Source organism: Notamacropus eugenii, chromosome 1 (assembly GCF_028372415.1).
Source record: "Notamacropus eugenii isolate mMacEug1 chromosome 1, mMacEug1.pri_v2, whole genome shotgun sequence".
NCBI classification, from domain to species: Eukaryota; Metazoa; Chordata; class Mammalia; order Diprotodontia; family Macropodidae; genus Notamacropus; species Notamacropus eugenii.
In genome coordinates this window covers 664,419,882-664,440,361 of record NC_092872.1, presented here as the reverse complement: position 1 = coordinate 664,440,361, position 20,480 = coordinate 664,419,882, and the positions used below count along the sequence as shown (strand labels likewise).

The 20,480-nt window shown below is 40.4% G+C and overlaps 1 long non-coding RNA gene across 2 annotated transcripts in view; it reads left to right on the top strand.

Moving 5' to 3' along the window:
• The first annotated feature begins 16,693 nt into the window (after positions 1-16,693).
• LOC140521063 (uncharacterized) overlaps positions 16,694-20,480 on the top strand; it is a 35,977-nt gene continuing 32,190 nt past the window's right edge. For both annotated transcript variants that reach the window (XR_011972774.1, XR_011972773.1), the window contains exon 1: positions 16,694-18,232. This is a non-coding gene — a long non-coding RNA (uncharacterized lncRNA). The remainder of the gene's footprint in view (positions 18,233-20,480) is intronic.

Sequence of the window (20,480 nt, the reverse complement as noted above, 5' to 3'; positions counted from 1 at the left end):
GGTACGAACAGGTTGCTTGATGTGTTACCAATAAAGATTTATGCACAGGAAGTGACATAAAAGCTCTCCCCCCAACCTCAGGAAATGTGTAATCATGAAAAGAGGTGGGTCAGCCACTGAGCAAGAGTGAGAGAGAACAGATGGACAGCCCTGAGGGCAGCATTGGTGACCATAGACTAGGAAAAAGCCCAGAAGAAGGCTTCCCATTGATTGGGTAGATCTTTTATGGGGGGCATAAATAAGAATGACAAAAGATGAGAAAGTATTGATGGCTTGTGAACTTCACAATTGATGGAAGTCCCTATGTCAGTGACACAGGTTATCTTCTCCAAGAAGCCTTCCTAAAAAACCCAGCCCTATCCTCCAACCCTCCAACAATTGATCTATTCTTCTTTATTCTTAATGAATTCTGTAATGATGGATATTTTAAGAGATTCCATATTTTTCCCACTCTGTATCACCCCCCCCTCCACATATTGCAAAAGAACCTGGGGTCTCATGTATCCTGTTTTCTAGGTCCTGTGAAATTATTAACCTTTTCTTCAGAATGTCTGGTAGGACTTTAAAAAGGTTGTTGTTGTTTTTTTAACCTCAATATCACTTTTCAATGATACCCCTCTCCACCATTGTGGCCTTTTTGTAACAAAGAAGTATACTTAAGAAAAACAAACCAGTCCAATAACTGTGTCTGAGGAGGTTTTTATTAATTTTGCTGTCTTCTCTCTGAGACTATCCCTAATTTATCCTGTATATAAACCTGTTTTTTTTTATATCTCCCCCATTAGACTATGAGCACTTTGAGAGCTTTTACCTTCTTTTTATCCCCAGTGCTTAGCACATAGTAGGCACTTAAATGTTAGTTGGCTCACAGATTGACTGATAATTGCTAGCTACTTTGTTTTTCTGAGTAGGGGAGCCATATTGTCTACAGTAAGATTTCTCAATCTCTTCTACCTTTCTCTCTCCCTATTTCCTCTCTACTTTTTCATTTCTTCCTCTCCTGAGAGCTGAGAGAACAGAATCTTGGACCAGTATGAGTGGAAGAATCCGGACTCTGCTCCTGACTCTGGAAGAAGGCACAAGATGGATGGAGAGAGGGCAGAGCAGAGCACCTCAGAGCTGTAACAGGGAGAAGATTGATGGGTTTTGCGGCCTCCTTCTTCCTGCCCCCACCAAATTGAGCTACTCGGAACAAGAGATTTGAATGGGAAGGAGGAAGGGATGACATACACCTGGTGTTGCCAGTGTTCCAAAGTCATCTAGATCTTGCATTAAATATTAATATGCGATGACCAACCCCATGCACCTCATCCTCTAACCTATTGCCCTTCCCATCACAAATGGGATATTCTTGTACTCTGAACCTATGAGCTGAAGTTCAGCATGAACCTAGGAGGAACCTGTGGAGAAAAAAAGGCCTAGAACCTCTCTGCATATCCACAGGCTGAGTATGGAGAGCCACAGAGAGGAGAAATGGAAACCACACCAGGTGCTAATCAAATAATTTAGTTGAACAGCATTTACTGAACGTATACTATGAAGGCACCATTGTACTGGGTCAAACATTGGATTTAGCATTACAGGGCCTGGGACAGAATCCTGCCTGGGAAATTTATTACCTGTGTCCCTCTAGCAAAATCTCTTCCTTCTTAGGAGCTCAGAGTCCTCATCTACAAAATGGAGTTGAAACTGATGACTTCGAAAGTCTCTTTCCACAGCTCAACCTATGAACATATGTGCTGTAAGGGATTTAGCTGAGGAGGGGATAGAGTAACAGATACCCTTTATATCCCCAAGAGTTTATGATCCAGTTGGAAAAAATATGATATACCCTGAATCCTCAAAAAGATGATGAAAAATACAGTGAAGGTAAAGTAGGGGAGAAAGATACTGGACTGGAAGTTGGGAGACCTGGGTTCTAGTTTTGGTTCTTTCACAAGTCAGTATAACTCCTCCAGATTTCATCTGCTCTTTTGTCAAATGAGGTGGTTGGATTAGGCGATCTCTATGGCCCCTTCCAACCCTGAGGTTCCATGAATATAAGGCATTCTCTGCTCAGTGCCATGCAGGAAAACAGACACTAAACATTCATGGAGTTCATCAGCAGGGGAGATTCACTATGGGCAGCAGCATTGACTCACTCTGAGCAGGCAGAATAGAAGCGGAGGGAGAAGGAATGAGTCCCAGAGAGCCAAGGCTGCTGGCCATTCATTGATTGCTGGGTGTTAGTTTGATTTAACTAATGGACTGAAAACATTTTGATGGCTCTGGGCTTCTTGGGAGTGTGCAGACAGATGCCATCGCTGAAGCTGCTCCAGTTCAGGCCCCCATAACATTTCCATCCAGCCCAGGGTCTGATGTGCACGTGGGGTGTGATTCCCTCCTCCAGATTGCAGACACATTGGGTCCCAGTAAGTAGCTCTGACAGGCCTCAGCTGTTCTTCTAGCAAGAAGGCTGTTTTCTTTTAAAAAGCAGATGTTGATTACAATAAGGTATGAAGAGAAAAGTGCAATTTAAGTAAGCTTTTAAATCACTTCTCATGGAGAGAGACTCACAAAGAATATGTTTTAAAAAACTCCACCTTGTCTGTGATCTGTACTGACAGTCCGTTGATGAAACAGCCCTAGAATGTCTGGTATGGTGTCTTTAGGACAAAGAGTTTCCCTCAATGCTTTCTCAAGCATAAATCTATGCCTTTCAACCAATAAAGAGCTGTGAAAACCCCCAGACCCTTAGTAGGACTTGGTGGTCTTGTAAAGTTAAGGGAGTGAAGAACTCAGTGCTGTGGGGGGAGGAGGGAGAGAAACAGAAAAGGTATTTTAAAGAAAAACTTGGAAAGAGATGAAAAGAGTAATCCCCAGACAAGAACTGTTAGAGCTGAAAGGGACCTCAGAAAAGACCTTGCTAATTTTTTTTTTATTTTACATGGAGGGAAACTGAGACTTAGAAAGGTGAAGAAATTTCACCTGTACCAGAGGCAGTCTGGTACAGTCAAAGGTATCCTACCTGGGCTATAGTGTAGGAGGGTTCTAGTCCCAGTTTTGCCTTAATTAGCTACCCTATGTAATTAGGTATTGGCTTATTTCTTGACTCATGGACTGATAGGGCTATCCATACCAAGGAAAGTTAATTGCAAGGAGCCCAATTATTAAGCATGTACTACATGTAAGACACTGTGCTAGATACTGGAGATCCAAAGCCAGAAATGAAATTAGCTTCGGATTAAAGCACCTTGTATATTTTTAAAATTTATTTTATTTTTAATTTATGGACTAAAACAAGCATTTCCATAACATAGTATAATTTTTAAAAAAAGAGATGATTGTGCATGAAATTGCAAATCTACTATGCTATTCCCTCTAGGCATACAAAATGCTATCATGTAAATGTCCTTTTCTTTTTTCTTTCCTTTTTTTTTCTTCCCTCCCCACCAGATTGGCTAAAATGATTGAAAGGGAAAGTGACAAATGTTGGCAGGGATGTGGAAAAATTGGGACACTAATTTATTATTGGTGGATGATCCAACCATTTTGGAGAGCAATCTGGAATTATGGCCAAAGAGTTACTAAACTGCCTTTGATCGAGCAATACTAGGTCTATTTCCAAAAATGATAAGGGAAAAAGGAAAAGAACCTATATTATTCTAAAGTGTTTATAGCAGCTCTCTTTGTGGTGCCAGAGAACTAGAACCTTATATTCTACTGGGACCCAGAGCAGCTCATGATGTGACTTACCATATATCAGGGCTATGCTGGACCCAGCTGGTTGTTCAATTTTTAGTGTGAGTATTCACACCTTGACTCATGGACTGATAGAGTTATTCACGCCAAGGAAAGTTAATTGCATTTATTAAGCATGTGCTGTACCTAAGACACTGTGCTTATATCCATTACTGGAAATTGTTCACAATTCCACCAACAGTGAATTAGGGTCCCAATTTTTCCACATCCCCTCCAACATTTGTCACTTCCCCTCTCAATCATTTTAACCGATCTTATGGGGAGGGAGAAAAAAAGGAAAGAAAAAGAAAGAAAAGAAATTTACATGACAACTTTGTTGTAAGTCTAGAGGAAATAGCAGGTAGTACATAATGGATGTACAATCCATAATTGGAAACTGGCAAAGGCTACATATTAGCAATTGATTTATCATGTTTGTTGATTTTCTAGCTTTAGGAAAGTGAGGGATAAAATGCTAATGATTTAAATTAAGCTTAAAAATGTGTCCTGTGCATATTTTTTTTGGTTGCTGGTTGCTAAACATTAATCAGCATAGTCCTGGTTTTGCCATTCATTTTTTCCTGGCAACCATCCCTGGCAGCAAGGGGACTTTATAAGATCACAGATTTAGAACTGGGAGGGGCCCTAGGTCATCACGTCCATCCTCTACCCTCACTTAACAGATGGGGAACTGAGGTCTGGGAAGGTTAAATGGCATATAAGTAGTAAAAGGCAGAACTGAGCTCCAAGCTCAGGTCCAAACCAAACAAGCAGTCCTTTCACTAAACTATTCCACCAGCTGAAGCAGAGCCTGCTCCCTCTGGGTCTGAGGATTGTCAGGTAGGAAGCAGCTTTATGTTATATGAGCAAAGCATGCACCAAGCTGGGACACACATGGGAAATTATACCCCAGGGGCAGTAATTAGACGCAGAGTATGAAATACAAACGCAAGCACTTCATGTTGCTGGTGATTGAGTCTGGCCAGGAGAGTTTTGCACAGGCAGAACATGGAGTATATTATTTGGTTGCTGTGTAGTAGCATTACAGCTCAGGACTTTGTATGGAAATCCAGCCAGAAATGAAACAAAAATATAATGTGATTCTAGTTTGTTTTGAGAGACATAGTGTTCCAAATGAGGGAGGTGGTAGTCCCGATGTCAGACTCCATTCTGGTCAGGTCACATCTGGAGTATTCAGTTCACTTTTGAGCAAAACATTTTAGGAGGGACATTGACAAGGAGAGTAACCAGAGGAGGATGTCTAAGATGGTTAGAGACTTCAAGGCTATCTCATAAGAGGATCAGCTGAAGAAATGAAGAATGTTTAGGCTAGAGAACAGAAAACTTAGGGGAGTCATGAAGGCACGTCTTTAAATATTGGAAGAGTTGACATATGAAAGAGGGATTGAGATGTGTCTGGCTTAGCCCCAGAGGACAGAACTGTAAGTAATGAATGGGAGCTGCAGAGACTAATTTGGACTTGATGTAAGGAAACACCTGTTAACTAGGACAGCTGTTGAAAATGTAATGGGACGTCTTGGGAGGAAGTGGGCTTCCTCTCCCTGGAGGTTTTCATGAAGAGATTGGACAACCAATTGTTTGGATGACCAATTGTTTGGACTGCTGTAAAAGGGATGTCACATATATATGGTTTGGACTAGATGGCCTCTGAGCCCCCTTCCAATACAGATTCTGTGATCCTATGAAATCTGTATAAGTCTATATTGCTATTCTACAGTGTGTGGCATAGACTAGTTATCAGGCATTGTGAGTGGGTGGTAACTTAGTTAGCTGGTGTTCATGTGGGACTTTGTGGGTAGAGACTAAAGCTCAACCAGGTGGAAGTGGGAGTGGACTGATGTCTCAGTTAATTAACCCTCATTAGGATTTCTGACATTGAAAATAACTAGTGGACTTGTCTTCAAATCCCTAAAGCATTTATTAGGAATTCAAAAAACTCAATATCTATGTCATTGTTATCATAAAATTATATATGGACATGTAAGTATTCAGTTCAGTCATATCAGCAGATATTTGTAAAGTTCCTATATGCTTGATGCTGGGAATAGAAAGAAAAAAATGAAGGGATCTCTGCCTTCAAGGAACTTATATTCTCTTGGGGGCTATAACATAACAATATTAATTATATTCGTTGAATTTCTATGGCACTTTGGTGCAGCTAGGTGGCACTGCAGTGGATAGACAGGTGGACCTGAAATCAGAAAGATTCATCTTCCTGAGTTCAAATCTGGCCTGAGACCCTTACTAGTTATGTGACCCTGGGCATGTCACTTAAGCCTGTTTGCCTCAGTTTCTCATCTATAAAATAAGCCAGAGAAGACAATGCAAATCACTCCAGTATTGCTGTTGAGAAAATCCCAAATTGGGTCACAGCATTAGACACAACTGAAAAATGACTTAACAAATATGGTACTAAAAGGTTTTTGAAATGCTTTCCAAATAATATTTTATTTTATCCTTACAACAACTTTCAGAGATGTGTGCTATTATTATCCCAGTTTTGCAGATGAGGAAACAGGTAAAGTAAGTTGCCTAGCTAGTATGTTGCACAGCTTGTATGTGCCTGAGGCTGAATTTGAACTCAGATATTCAAGACTCCAGGCCCAGTGCTCTATCCATTGCACCACCTAGCAACATGTATTTAAATAGATATAAGACTAGGAAAACTGAAAAGGGAGAAAGCATCTGTATCTAGAAGAGAGAATAAAAACTTCATGGAAGAGGAGCCATCTAGGAGAAACTTTGAAGGATTCTGAGAAGCAGGAATGAGGAAGGTATACAGGTCATTAGTTTACATTCCATTGAGATAGAAGGTGGGAGTGATCCTTGAACAGTTTGGTTGGAGTATACATTTCCTAAAGGGGGATATTTTGATATGAGATTGGAAAGATAGGTGGGAACCAATAGTGGAGGGCATTAAATGCCAGGGTAAAGAGTTCATATTTTATCTTATAGGCCATGGGAGCTACTGAAAGTTTTAGAGCAGGTAAGTGACACTGTCACACATATGTCTCAGGATGTGTATTTTGGCAACTGTAAAAAAGATGGATTAGACAAGTAAGAGATTGGAAGAAGGGACATTGATTAGAAAGCCATTCCAGTAGTCTAGGAAAGGGATGCAAATGGTCATGAAGAGGAGGACATGATGTTACAAATGTAGAACAGACAAAGCTTGGCAACTGTTGGTCATGGAAGGATAAAGAGAAGAATCAGTGATGACTCAGAATTTGGTGGGAAGGACAAGTTTCGTGTGTGCAAGGGGGAAGGGAATGAGTCCATTGAGTTTGAGATGCTTAAGGGTCACTTAGGAGACATCCAGCAGAACAGGTGATCATGACAGACTAGAGTTCAGGAGTGATATTAGGGCTGGATATATGAATTTGAGATGCTATGTAGAGGTGCTCCTTGAATCTCTGGAAGCAGATGAGATCACTAAGGGAGAGTTTCAGGGAAAGGAAAAAGGAGGACTCAGTACATAGTCCTGGGGAGAATAAAAAGAAATGGTCAGACAAGCGGAAGGACTAGGAGACCATTTTGTCAAAGAAGTCAATGGAAGAAAGAGTGATCAAAAGGTAGAGATGGTGAAACATTTTCAAAGAAAGGTAGACAAGGACTGAGAAAAGGTTATCATGTCTAACAGTTAAAGGACTATTGAAAACCTGGGAAACAGCAGTTTCTGTAGAGGTTTGTGAGGTCAGGAGATAAATTGGGTGCAATGGAATCAATCAACATAGACCAGAGGTATCAGATTTATGGCTACAACACTCCTGAGTGTTCCCTGAACTAGACTAAAATATAATTGGGAAATATTTTGTGAAATATATAAAAATAAAACATAGATAACATTTCATTTTAAAACTAAGTCTATATGTGGCTTGCAGGAATCCTTATATATGGATTACTGGCCCCATTTCCATTTGAGTTTGATACCACTGGTAGAGACAATTCTTTCTATGAGTTTAGCAATGAAATGGAAGATAAATAGAAAAATACCTTGAAGATGGCAACCTTCTGAAGATGAGTAAGTCTTCAAAATGCTTGTGGGCAGTAGAGAGAGATATTGAAGGTGGGAGAGAGAGAGGAAATGACCAGGTTCCAGAGAAGAAAGGGGTCAAAGGTACACACAGTTTGGCCTTGGCAATGGGAAGGGCCACTTCTTTGGACACAGGAGTAAAAGAGTCAAGAGACAGGCTAAAGATGTAGAGGGGTTTTTGACCTGTGGAGTAAGGCAGATACAATAATTTATGTTATAGAGTCTTGATTTTTTTTCACAGAGGTAAACACACCTCTTGAAAGGGGTGGAATCCAGGCATCTTGAAGACAGGAGAAGTTTTAGAATAGCTGCTCAGGGGGAATGGGTAACAAAATTTCCATGCCACAGCAAGGGAACAGTACAAATAGGGTGACATGAATTTGTAGTGGACCCAGCCTACGCAGTGATAAGACTTGTTCCAGGAGTGTTCAGAAGCTCAGGAACATCAACAGAGATGACAGATGGTGCTGTTGGGGTGATCCAAGGTTAAGGATTTGTAGGACATGTATATTAGTAAGACCAGTGGCTGTTGGGCTTGGTCATGGGAGTGAAGGGTACAGGGAACTATTGAATTTATTAGTGATCATAGAGCTAAAACTGTTAAAGAAGGAAAGGGAACCCCAGAGTAGGGGTGAATGGACTAGGAGAATGGGGGGTAGGGTGGGTAGAATGGGAACACTAGAGGCTGAGTTGAGGATGAAGAATAAGTAATTATAGGAGGAGTGAAGCAGTAGAATTGAAAGTATAGGAGGTTATAATCAGAAAGGGAAACTTCAAAGTCAAGAAAATGGCAGAGTTGTTGGTGAGATTTATGATTGTAATCACTTCCATGAGTCACTGAGGTCTATAGGAGATAGGAGTTATGGAACTGAGAAATCTAATCAACTGAAAGGCCAAGGTGTTTGAAGGAACACCTAAGTATATATTGAAGTGCCCCAGTATGAGGGCAGGAATTGAGATGGATAGAAAAGTGCTGACCTTGAAAATGGAAGGAGAATGCCTATAAGGCTGGTAGATCACAGCAGCAAGAATCTGGACTAAGTAATATTGATGGATGGAGTTACTGAGTAATAGGGACAAAAGGAAGGTCTCAGAGGAGGGGTTACTGAGTAATAGGGACAGAGGGAAGGTCTGAAAATAGCAGTGGTGACCAAGGAATAGGCCAACTGTTTTTCCAGGCCTAGTGAATTGGGGGCTGTGGGAGATTACACACATACACACACATTATGGTATATACTTATATAATACATATACAAGTAAATGTACACACACACACACACACACACATATAATTGCTAAGTGAGATCAAAACCATTTATCCCCCTTTCAATCTTGATAGCATAACTAAATGAGAACATATCTCAGTCAATCAATCATATGCCTTAAAACTAAGCCTGAAGTCTTTGAAAGCCTATTGTTCCAATTAGCTGAGAGGGATTTTGTTTTAACATCTGAGTCCAAGGCTGAAGCTGAGACCTCTCTTTCCCCCTAGGTGGTACCACCTGAAGGATGTGCTGGTTTCAATTTCTGGAATATCCTCTTTCCAGCTAACTAGATGGGACGAAGAAAGCTTAACAAAATCCTCCAGCCAATTGGAATAAGTCTCTTGAAGGGTATCATTTCACTTTATCAAATGACTTTCAAAGATTTTTTCACACTTAGTCAAGGACCATGATTCATTAGTTCACTGATCATATCTGTTCTCACCTAGACAATATATCAAGGCTAAAATCAGATGGAATGATTTCCAGTCCCACCCTTATTCAATACTCACACATCTAATATTGATGCTGACAATGCACTGATGACACTCATGTAGCATTAAAGATACTACTTAATGGAGAATTTTAGGTTCAGCTGCCCTGGTCTCTATTTTGACTTTTGATGGCCTGATTTCAAGACTAAATAGCACGCAATAATCTTTGGCTCACAGTTTCACTCAGTGAAGCTATATTCTTCTCTTCTCAGATGCTCTAATAACATCATTTTATGCTTTCAAATACTGTATTTGGACTTCTATTGGTGATACAGTTGTGAAATATCTGTATTAGGGCAATTCTAGATTGATAAGTGAATTTCAGAAGATAGTACCTGGTGATGGGGAAAAGACCTGGGTGAAATTCCTCTACTGGCCAAATAAGGCTTTGAAATGTTACAAGCATAATGGTAGAAAAATATGTGTGATTAACACTGTGTCTTTTATAGACTCATAGATTTATTGGGGGTGAGATTGGGCAGTAGGTTCAGGGTCTCTTACATAAAGCAAGGATCTCAGAATATGTTGGGAAGACCTAAATGCCAGCTTTAGCTATTCAAGGGAAGAAAATCAAATACCCTTTCATTGTTCTGCAGTTGTTTCAGATGTGTCCAACTCTTCATAACCCCATTTGGGCTTTTCTTGGCAAAGATAGTGGAGTAATTTGTCATTTTCTTTTCCAAGTCATTTTACAGGTGGGGTAAGGTAACCAAGGCAAACAACATTAAGTGATTTGCTCAGGGTTACACAGCTAGTAAATATCTGAGGCCAGATTTGAACTCAGAAAGATGAATCTCCCTGACTCCAGTCTCATCACTCTATCCACTGTACCACTCAGCAGCTCAATTATTCATATTGAGTGGTGTATGTAAGGTGAATTTTAGTGTATATAAAGTGAATTTTAAAATTTTGTATTATTTTATTATATTTTATTTTAACTATAATTGTATTTTACTATAAAAATAAATTTTATTATTTCTTACAGTTCGGTTTCCCAGGATCCATAGCCATAACAATCTCCTCTTCCCAGGTACTAGATATGAGATCCCACAGTTAAGCTTCAAAACATCTCCACTACGCTTGCGCAGTGTAATATAATGATATATAACATAACACCCTCTGCAACTCTGCAGTGAGATACAGGAATGAGGTGATGTAAAACTTGGGAGGCTATTTCTGGCAATATGACTTCCTTGTCCATTGGCCTATAAAGCAGGTGGTCACTAGACAGTGAATGGGGAACCTTAGTGGTGAATGTATAGGTGCTGTTTGTGCCTCAGTTGGCTCCCATTGAGGCTTGGGGAGAACTTTAGGGTTCAATGCACAAGTGGGGAGTGCTGTATGCACCTCAGCTGACCCTCATTGGCACTTGAGGGGATTTGGGGGATGCACAAATTGTGCCTGTGTCTACTGACCCCATGAAGACGTAGGGATAGCTCTTCCCCTTCCTGCAGACCCCTGTGAGAAGGGTGATCAGGGAATGCTATAAGAGTTTGTGCTCTCATTATCAGCAACCTCTTCTAAGAAAACTAGACTAGAATAAAGTAAGATTATTAACTCTTCTTAATGTCTTTCCTTTCTGACCAAATCAAGAATGAGCCTGTACTAGCAGCCCTCAAGTATGCTGTGTTTATCTGACTTATAGGAGGGAATTGGAAAAATTCAGGTGTTTAGGGTGTTGGGCTCTAGTCTTATTAGCTGGGCTCTTAGAGTTGGGTCATTAGTATAGAAGTAGTAGTTAAATCCATAGATGCTAATGAGGTCACTAAGAGAGAAAGGGTGTTGGAAGAAAGAAACAACATATGTATATATATATACATATATATATATAATTTTATTTATTTTCAGCTTTCTGCAATCATTACCATATAACTTAGATTTTTTTATCTCCCTTCCCCTCCTTCTCCCCATCTCCCCCTTTCCTCCCTGAGAAGGCATACAATTTTATATAGATTCTACACATACATTCCTATTAAATACATTTTCACCTTTGTCATGTTGCATAGAAAAATTAAAATGAATGGGAGAAATAATATAACAAACCAAAACGTAATACAAAAGAAAATGATCTGCTGCATTCTGCGATCAAATTCCATAGTTCTTTCTCTGGATGTGGAAGGCATTTTGCCTTAAAAGACCATTAGGAATTTTTTAAGTCCTTGCATTGCAATGAAGTTCTAAGTTTACCAGAAAGAATCCTTACACACTGTGGTTGTTGCTTGTACAAAGTTCTCCTGGTTCTGCTCCTTTCACTTAACATCAGATCATATAAGTCTTTCCAGGCCTCTCTGAAGTCTTCTTGTTCATCATTTCTTAAAGCACAATAGTACTCCATCACATTCATATACCACAATTTATTCAGCCATTCCCCAATCGATTTCCAGTTTTTGGCCACCACAAAGAGTACTGTTATAAGTATTTTTGTACATGGGGGACTCTTTCCTTTTTTTATGATCTCTTGGGGATACAGTCTTAGAAGTGATATTGCTGGGTCAAAGGCTGTGCACATTTTTGTAGCCCTTTGGGCATAGTTCCAAATTGCTTTCCAGAATGGTTGGATCAGCTCACAGCGCCACCAACAATGAATTAGTGTTCCAACTCTCCCAAAGCTTCTCCAGCATTCATTATCATCCTGTTTTGTCATGTTAGTCAGTCTGATAGGTGTGATGTGGTACCTCAAAGTTGTTTTGATTTGCATCTCTCTGATCAATAGTGATTTAGAGCATTTTTTCATATGACTATAGATATCTTTAATTTCTTCCTCTGAAAACTGCCTGTTCATATCCTTTGACCATTTATCAATTGGGGAATGACTTGTATTCGTGTACATTTGATTCAGTTCTCTATATATTTTAGAAATGAGGCCTTTATCACAGACACTAGTTGCAAAAATTCTTTCCCAGTTTTCTGCTTCCCGCCTAATCTTGGTTGCATTGGGTTTAGTTGTGAAAACTTCAGTTTAATGTAGTCAAAATTATCCATTTGCACTTCATAATGTTTTTTGTCTCTGGTTTAGTCAAAAATTCCTCCCTTCTCCATAAATCTGATAAATACACTATTCCTTGCTCCACTAATTTGTTTATAGTATCAATCTTTATACCTAGATCATGTACCCATTTGGACTTTATTCTTGTGTATGGTGTCAGACATTGGTCTATGCCTAATTTCCACCACACTGTTATTCAGTTTTCCCAGCAATTTTTGTTGAACAGTGAGTTCTTATCCCAGAAGCTGGGGTCCTTGAGTTGATCAAGCAGTAGATTGCTATATTCATTGACTACTGTGTCTTGAGTACCTAGCATATTCCACTAGTCTACCCTTCTTTTTCTTAGCCAGTACCAAGTGGTTTTGATAATTGCTGCTTTATAATACAATTTGAGATCTGGTAGAGCTAGATCACCTTCCCTAGCATTTTTTCCATTAATTCCCTTGATATTCTGGACCTTTTGCTCTTCCAGATAAATTTTTTTTTATTTTATTTTTTTTTATTTAACTTATAACATTTATTTTCACAAAATTTTGGGTTACAAATTTTCTCCCCTTTTATCCCCTCCCCCCCCAAACCCAAGCATTCTAATTGCCCCTGTGACCAATCTGCTCTCTCTTCTATCCTCCCTCTCTGCCCTTGTCTCCATCTTCTCTTTTGTCCTGTAGGGCCAGATAGCTTTCTTGACCCCTTAACCTGTATTTCTTATTTCCCAGTGGTAAGAACATTACAGTTGATCCTAACACTTTGAGTTCCAACTTCTTTAGCTCCCTCCCTCTCCACCCCTTCCCTTTGGAGGACAAGCAATTCAATATAGGCCAAATCTGTGTAGTTTTGCAAATGATTTCCATACTAGTTGTGTTGTATAGGACTAACTATATTTCCCTCCATCCTATCCTGTCCCCCATTACTTCTATTCTCTTATAATCCTTTCCCTCCCCATGAGTGTCGACCTCGGATTGCATTCTCCTCCCCATGCCCTCCCCTCTATCCTCCCCCCCACCCTGCTTGTGCCCTTGTCCCCCACTCTCCTGTACTGTGAGATAGGTTTTCCTATCAAAATGAGTGTGCATTTTATTCTTTCCTTTAGTGGAATGTGATGAGAGTAGACCTCATGTTTTTCTCTCACCTCCCCTCTTTATCCCTCCACTAATAAGTCTTTTGCTTGCCTCTTTTATGAGAGATAATTTGCCCCATTCAATTTCTCCCTTTCTCCTCCCAATATTTCTCTTTCACTGCTTGATTTCATTTTTTTTTAAAGATATGATCCCATCCTCTTCAATTCACTCTGTGCACTCTGTCTCTATGTATGTGTGCGTGTGTGCATGTGTGTGTGTGTACTCCCACCCAGTACCCAGATACTGAAATGTTTCAAGAGTTACAAATATTGTCTTTCCATGTAGAAATGTAAACAGTTCAACTTTAGTAAGTCCCTTATGACTTCTCTTTGCTGTTCACCTTTTCATGGTTCTCTTCATTCTTGTGTTTGAAAGTCAAATTTTCTTTTCAGCTCTGGTCTTTTCATCAAAAATGCTTGAAAGTCCTCTATTTTATTGCAAGACCATTTTTTCTCCTGAAGTATTATACTCAGTTTTGCTGGGTAGGTGATTCTTGGTTTTAGTCCTAGTTCCTTTGACTTCTGGAATATCCTATTCCATTCCCTTCGATCCCTTAATGTAGAGGGTGCTAGATCTTGTGTTATCCTGATTGTATTTCCACAATACTTGAATTGTTTCTTTCTAGCTGCTTGCAATATTTTCTCTTTCACCTGGGAATTCTGGAATTTGGCCACAATGTTCCTAGGAGTTTCTCTTTTTGGATCTCTTTCATGTGGTGTTCTGTGGATTCCTTGAATATTTATTTTGCCCTCTGGTTCTAGAATCTCAGGGCAGTTTTCCTTGATAATTTCATGGAAGATGATGTCTAGGCTCTTCTTTTGATCATGGTTTTCAGGTAGTCCCAGAATTTTTACATTGTCTCTCCTGAATCCATTTTCCAGGTCAGTTGTTTTTCCCATAAGATATTTCACATTATCTTCCATTTTTCCAATCTTCTTGCTATGTTCTGTGATATCTGTCTTTCTCACAAAGTCCTTAGAGTCCATCTGTGCCATTCTAATTTTGAAAGAACTATTTTCTTCAGTGAGCTTTTGAATCTCCTTTTCCATTTGGCTAATTCTGCTTTTGAAAGCATTCTTCTCCTCATTGGCTTTTTGAACCTCTTTTGCCAATTGAGTTAGGCTAGTTTTCAAGGTGTTAATTTCTTCAAGATTTTTTTGGGTCTCCTTTAGCAGGGAGCTGATCTGCTTTTCATGCTTCTCTTTCATCCCTCTCATTTCTCTTCCCAGTTTTTCCTCCACCTCTCTAACTTGATTTTCAAAATTCTTTTTGAGCTCTTCCATGGCCTGAGCCCATTGGGTGGGCTGGGACACAGAAGCCTTGATTTCTGTGTCTTTGCCTGATGGTAAGCATTGTTCTTCCTCATCAGAAAGGAAGGGAGGAAATGTCTGTTCTCCAAGAAAGTATCCTTCAATAGTTTTATTTCTTTTCCCTTTTCTGGGCATTCTCCCCAGCCAGTGACTTGACCTCTGAATATTCTCCTCACACCCACCTCACCTCCTGGTCCTCCCAGCCAGTGTTTGGGGACTGAGATTCAAATGCTGCTTCCCACCTTAGGGCTTTTGGTGGGGGCAGGGCTGCTATTCAGTGTGAGAATTAAGTTCAGATGGTCAGGTCGGGGCAGGGCCGCCTCTCAGGCTCAGTTCCCTCAGGGGGTTTATGTACAGACCTTCCACAATGGATCCAGGCTCCCGGCCACTTGGGGAGCCCCTGTCTGCAGCCGCCTCTCAGCTTCTATCTCCCGGGGGGGGGCCCGAGCCATGGGGGCACCCCACTCCCCTCTCAACCCGCCAAAGAGACTCTCTCACCGACCCTCGTCACCTGTGGGTGGGGGGGCTTGTGCCGCCGCTGGAGATCCCATCCTTGAAGCCTGCTCGGATCTGTACCTCTCAGAGCCGCAGCCGCCGCAGGTCTGGGCTGGGCTCCGCGTCTGCAGCTCGACGGACCTTTTGCAAGAGGTTTGCAGGTCCCTCTGTGGGTGGAGGGACCCACGTGGCTGCTGGAGATCCCGTCCCCGTAGCCCGCTCGGATCTTTTCCTCACGGTGTCGCGGCTGCTGCAGGGCTGCCCTCTGCTCCCAGTCCCGGCGCCCAGTCTGCAGCGCAGCATGAAGGACCCCCTGCGAGAGGTTTGCAGGTCTCTCTGGAACAGAAATCTCCCTCGCTCCAATATTCCATGGCCTCTGGGTGCAGAATTCACCGTGAGTTGGACCCCTCTAGCCGTTCTGTGGGTTGTGGGTTCGGAGCTATGTGTATGTGCGTCTTTCTACTCCGCCATCTTGGCTCCACCCCCCCCCAGATAAATTTTGATATTATTTTTTCCAGCTCTAGAAAATAATTATCTGATACAGCACCTATATTTTAAAGATGAGGAAACTGAGGCCCAGAGTGGTAAAGGGACTTGCTCAAGGAATATAAATGGTAAAGCTAGGGTCTTAACCCATGTTTTGTGAAGTCAATTCCAGCACTCTCTCCTACCTTATCTTCATTTAAAAGTGTGCTCTAAAAATATACTCCTTGCTGGAGGGTTGGCAATAGCATCTTGTGCCTTAACCCCAAGCTAAAAAAATGACCCATAGTTATTTCTGTCCTTGCAGAAACACCCAACTAAGCCAAAAGAGGAATTCATAATTTCACAAGAAAGTTGATAAAGGAGTAGGACACTGGTTAAGATGAACAAGATGATGCAAAAGTAAGGCTCCTACAAATAAAACTTACTAATCCCTGAACTCTTAGTATCCCCACCACCTGAACCTGAGAAGTGTAAAGGGGACAAGACAGAGTTGGAATCTTTCCTGGTACAGTAGATGTTTACTCACAACAGCAACCTCAGTGGCTTTTATAAAGTGTTTTAGCTGACCCTGATTACAGATAGATAGCTGAGGACCAACTGTTGTAGAAACCTGAAGCCTGGTGGGGTGCTGTGGAGTGTCACACCTGGAGAGTTAAGTGGAGATCAACATCTCCAAAGGAAGCAGGTCCAGCAGGGAACAACACTCATGAGAAGATATCAGCAGTCACCCTTTCGCGAATAATGGCACCCCTCCATGAATGTACCCTGAAACTACTTGTTCATCAGGTGTGCATAATGTGACCTCCTTGCAGGTTCACTGTTCCCAATGAAGGTATGTGTATTTGTGGAAAAGTGAGTTCAGTGGTTATGGGGGTAATATTCTGTTGTTGCTTTTATTATCGAGTTATTTCAATAATATCTTTGCTTAAAAAATGATGGCAAGAGAGAGAATTAAAATCACCCCCTGGGACATGGCTCTACAACTCAACAGTAAAATCTGTCACCTATATCCCAGGGATGCTAGGTTACATAGTTATTAGAGTACTGGACTTGACCGTCAGGAAGATCTGAATTCAAATTCAGTCTCAAACACTTACTAGCTGTGTGACCTGGGCTTGATCTCTGTCTGCCTCAGTTCCCTCATCTGTAAAAAGGGGATAATAATACTACCTACCTCCCAGTGTTGTTATGAAGATCCAATGAGATACTATTTGTAAAATGCTTAGCAGAGTAACTAGTACATAGAAGGTGCTTTGGAAATACTGGCTGATAATTATTATGGTTTTTTGCTTATGCTTTGGAGTAGCAACAGTCATAGCCAAAATAAGGGTGGCTTCCTTTTTAGGCTGTCAACAGGCAAAGTTGCTAAGACCTCACACCAGAAGAGAGACCCTCCATTGGGTTACTATAGGAGTTAACAAAGCATTTAAAATATGAATGTGCTTTTTAATTGCTCCAGGATGCATTAACGTAAACCTGAATAATAAGTCAATTTAGTCAAATGGTGGCTTATTTAATTTAAAATAATGACACTTATCCCTTCAAACATGTTGACATAGCTGTTCTATGTAGTAGGAGTGACCAAGAAAAATCAAATGAGGATTGTGTACAGTACTGGGAAAATGAGCTGAAGAAAATAGAAAATGTAATATGTCAAAGTTATTATCCTGACAACAGGAGTGGCTTCATACATTCTATGGAAGTCTGACAGAAGGAGCAGAGATAGTTCTAAAATTAAACAATAGGCATTTATTAGAGTACTCACTATATGCCAGACCCAATGCAAGAAGGTGGGGATGTTACGATGAAATTGCTATTATTAGACAGTGTGGCAGGAGATTTCCATGTTCAAACTGGACTGATGGGAAAGTCTTACTCTAACATGCATCACAATGGTACCACATCAGATTAGCCTGACCAACTGACAAGAGGACATGGGCAGGAGTTGTATAGGATAGATGGATGGATCATGATTTACATCGTTGGAGGAAATACCTGTATCAATGAGATCATAGATTCTTTTAAGTGTCAACATTTTAAAATGGAGTAGAAGCAGAAGCAGACTTCTAGCAAGATGGATGAATCTTCTAGTAACAACTCAAGAAAAACATCAGGATCATCCAGGATCCAAATATCTGAGGAATGACATCAGTAAAATTTTGTTTAAAAAAGAGATAATTGATGGAAGGGAAAGTGCTCAAGATGGGGGCTCATGATGAATAAAACTAGAAGCAGTTATCTCTAGATCCCTGAGAAAAGAAGTAGTTGGCTACCTTACAGAGATGCACACAATGATAGGAGTAGAAGGTAAGAAAATGAGCCCAGAAAGGGTGTTACACACACAATTTCTTTTTTTCTGCAGATCTCAGCATTCAAATTGTTCACATATGAAAGATGCCCTATCTTACATTATTCAAAAGTGAATCTAATCTTTTTTCTTTACACAAAAGTTTTTTTCTATCCTCTCCAACCATCAAATTGCTTACATATAATAATAGCAATAACACATATAGTGCTTACTATGTGCCAAGCACTGTGTGTTTTATGATAATTTCATTTGATCCTCATAACAAGCCTGGGAGGTAGGTACTCTTATTATCTTTATTTTATGATGAGAAACTAAGGGAAATGGAGAATATATGACTTGCTCAGGGTCACACTAGCAAATGTTGGAGGCTGGATTTGAACTCAGGTTTTCTTGATTCCAGATCCCACTTTCTATCCACTGTGCCACCTAGCCATCCTAGGGAACAATATCTTATGTAGGACATCACCAAATTGATGAATTCTGGGACAGTCTATTCACTCTTTCTGGAGTCTGATGTGTCTATGTCAGTGCTTTCTGGGCCTTAGCCTGTGAACAGAGGATTACAAAAGAAATTAGATTAACTCGGTACACTGTTTTTTATAATGCCATGGAGGTTCTTTGTGATCACAGCTTCATTTTTCTAGACAGTCACTAATTAGCTACATACTGCAGTGGATGGAGGACTAAGTCTGGAGTCAGGAAGATCTGAGTTCAAATCTGCCCTCAGATACTTGGTATGTAACACTGGACAAGTCTCTGTCTGCCTCACTTGCTCCACCTTTAAAATGGGGGTCATAACAGCACCTACCTCACAGGGTTGTTGAAAGGATCAGATGAAAGAATATTTGTAAAATCCTTAGCCTGGCACCTAGTAGATCTTTTAAATAATTGTTAAAATAATTCTTTTTTTCCCTAATAATACATGCTAGTATTTTGCCAAGTTCTCTGATCTACAGTTAGCGGATTCCATTCTTCCACCCCACCCCCCAATCTTTTTCTTTAAACTAGGACATTTGCCCCTTGTCAGTCTTGCAGTAGAGATACACTGTCCTCCGTAATCTTTCAAATATCACTGACAATGATTCAGCAATCACATCTGCCAGTTCTTTCTGTACCTGAAGATAGAGTTCATGTAGGCCAGGTGACTTGAATTCATCAAGGTCAGCTAAAGCTCTTGATATCACCTTACTGATCTTGGGTATCAACTCTCTATTAGTCATTTTGGCTCTGTCCTTTCCATTTTAAAGGTCATTCTCCTTGGCAGAGAAAACAAGCAAAATAAAAAAAAAATTAGCAGCTTTGCTTCTCTCTGAGGTCAGTTATTGTCATTCTATCCTCCCTGAGCAGCTGGCCTAGCCTTCTGTGATGCTCCTTTTCCTTCCTTTCAAAGCCCACTCCACAAACCTTCTTTTTTTAAAATTATTTCTAAGGTTCCCTCACCAGTCAGCTCGTTCTGACTCTTCCAATGGGATTTTCCCATGCTTTTCTATTCCTCCTCAGTAACCTGCCCTTGCTTCTATCTTCTGTGTTCATCTTGTTTTTTCACCTCATGAGAATAATTTCCTTTCTCGCTTAATTTCTCCAAACCTGTTTTTCGCATCTGTAAAACAGGATGACACCTGCAGTGCCTACCTCATAAAGGTGCCATGATGCCCGAGTGTGCCTACCTCATAAAGGTGCCATGATGCCCAAGTGACATGATGTGTACAAATTATTTTGCAGACTCTAAGGCTGCATGGGGATTCCAAATAAGGAGGGGATTCCAAAAAAGTTTTAATCAAATTTGAAGGAGTTAAAACTCAGTTATGACATACAGCTCTTTCAGGTTCTAAAAGTCTAAGGGAAGAAACAATACATGGTCACTAATTGTTTGTTGAGTATATGATGAATGAGTGAACCCAGGACCAAAGTTCAGTTACTCTCAATAATTTACCACAAGGCAAGTCAACAGTCATTTATTAAGCGCTTACTATGTGCACAATACTGTGTTAGGCACTGGAGATACAAAGAAAGACAAAAACAAAGTGTTTTCACTGTCTCTGAACTAATTCATAATTCTTTCTCTTGAAAGATTACCAAATAACATGGTCTTCATTACAGTCTGAATTCTGTGGCTTATTAAGTATGTTCTGTTGTACCAAACATCACCTTGTGATCTCAAATTACTTTTGAAATGGTCTTCCATCTATTCAGATCCTCTGAAGGAAATATTTAGCTGACTCCTAAACAGAGAAGAAGACACTGGAG